We start from the raw sequence: 1,912 nt of genomic DNA on the forward strand, positions 1-1,912 counted from the left end.
GCTTTCAGTTTTCTGATCCCAGCTTTGGGATTTTAGAACATGTCGCCCAAAGTTGAAGTTTTGATAAAAAATAGGTCATATTCGGAAGGACGCAGTGGTAACATTTTCCAAAAATAGGACAATTTTTTACGCCAAAGCGTTCTGCGTAAAGATACCTTTTATAAAACTATAAAATTGTTATATGTTCTTAAAGAAAATTTTATTTTATTAATAAAAGAGTTAAGACACATGTTGGGCAAAAAAACGGCAAAAATCTAAAATTTTTTGAATTTTTAAATTAAAAAACGTATATTTTTGGATCTGTAAATGATATTGATCTGAAATTTTTTGTGTATTATTGGAAATTTTGTGTATTATTGGAAATTTTTTTGAAACAAGAAAAAATTGAGTCCATTTGGTCCAAAATTAAGCGGTATTCAAAAAAAGGCGGACCAAGGTATGGTAAGTTTTGTATCACTAAATTTTTAAATGCCTATAACTCGGATATTATAAGAGATATCGCCGAGCGCTTTCAGAAAATATAAAAAAAATCTTTGTGTTTGTGTGAAAAACAAAAAATGGCATGAGTTTAAAAATTTTACATGTCGTAGGTACCCTACTTTGAGCCGCCACAGCTCCGTCCCTGGGGCATCTGCGGGGTTCATCTTCAAAACTTAAACTCGAATACTCCTTGGCTACGCTCACGCCAATTTTATCCCGATCGGATCAGCTGTTTAGAAATGCCAGATTTATTTCCAAATTTTCATTCTGCCCCACTGTGGAACAGGCCAATTGACTATCGCACAAATCTTTTCGGGATCTATTGTAACACCTCCGTCTCCTATCACAAAACCGAGATAATTTGTTTTTGTTACACAAAACTTACTCTTTCCGACATTTAAAGTTAAGTCTGCTTTCCTAAACTGTGATGCTAATCTTACCAAAATCTCTACGTGGGACTCAAAGTCCTCAGAAACAATGACAAGGTCATCTAGATAACCGAAAACACTATTTTTAAGGTCTGGGGGTATAAGTTCATCTATAAGTCGACAAATGGTTTGTGGGGCATTGCATAACCCGAACGGCATCACCACAAACTGATACAAAGGTCTCCCCGGGACCGTAAAAGCAGTCAAAGGTTTTGAAGCCTCATCCAAACCAATTTGCCAGTAGGCGTCTTTCAGGTCTAGTTTGGATATAATGTTTGCTTTAGGGAGCCTTGTGAAGATACCGCTAATATTTGGCAATGGGTATGCATCTTTTTTAGTTACCATGTTCAACTTTCTCGCGTCCAAGCATAAACGAACCTTATTAGGTTTGACGACTAACCTCATTGGAGAGCTCCAAGGGGAGGAAGATGGTTTTATGACCCCTAGACTTAGTATCCTGTCAATTTCGCCAAACATAAGCTTTTCAACTGCTGGTGACACTGGGTAAAATCGTTGTTTCACAGGAGAAGCATTACCTACATCAATTTTGTGTTCTATTAGTTTCGTTCTGCCTAGACCATGTTTATCAAAATTAGGAAACAAAGTGATTATAGAATCAAGTTGATTTTTCTGTTCATTGTTAAGGGGATACTGGTTTTCTTCAATTGGAGTTAGGGGTGCCAGACGTACTGATTTTAGCAGTACACGTACTGATTTTTTTCAATTGTACTGTTTTATTCACAACACCCAAATCAGTACGCAAATGTACTGCTTTCACAATTTGTACTGTTTTTGTACTGTTTTTTTTTTTTAAATGCAACAATAAAAAATATATATCTTTTTTAATGCAACAATACTGTTCTAATATTTTAAAACAACAAATTTTGTTCTGTGTACAAAAATCTGCAGATGTTTTGAAACACCCTGTGGTACGAAAACACATCATTTATTTGCAACATTGTTATTGTTTTGATGTATTCATATTTTTAGAGCCAACGGAATAA

This window comes from Lucilia cuprina, chromosome 6 (assembly GCF_022045245.1).
Source record: "Lucilia cuprina isolate Lc7/37 chromosome 6, ASM2204524v1, whole genome shotgun sequence".
NCBI classification, from domain to species: domain Eukaryota; kingdom Metazoa; phylum Arthropoda; class Insecta; order Diptera; family Calliphoridae; genus Lucilia; species Lucilia cuprina.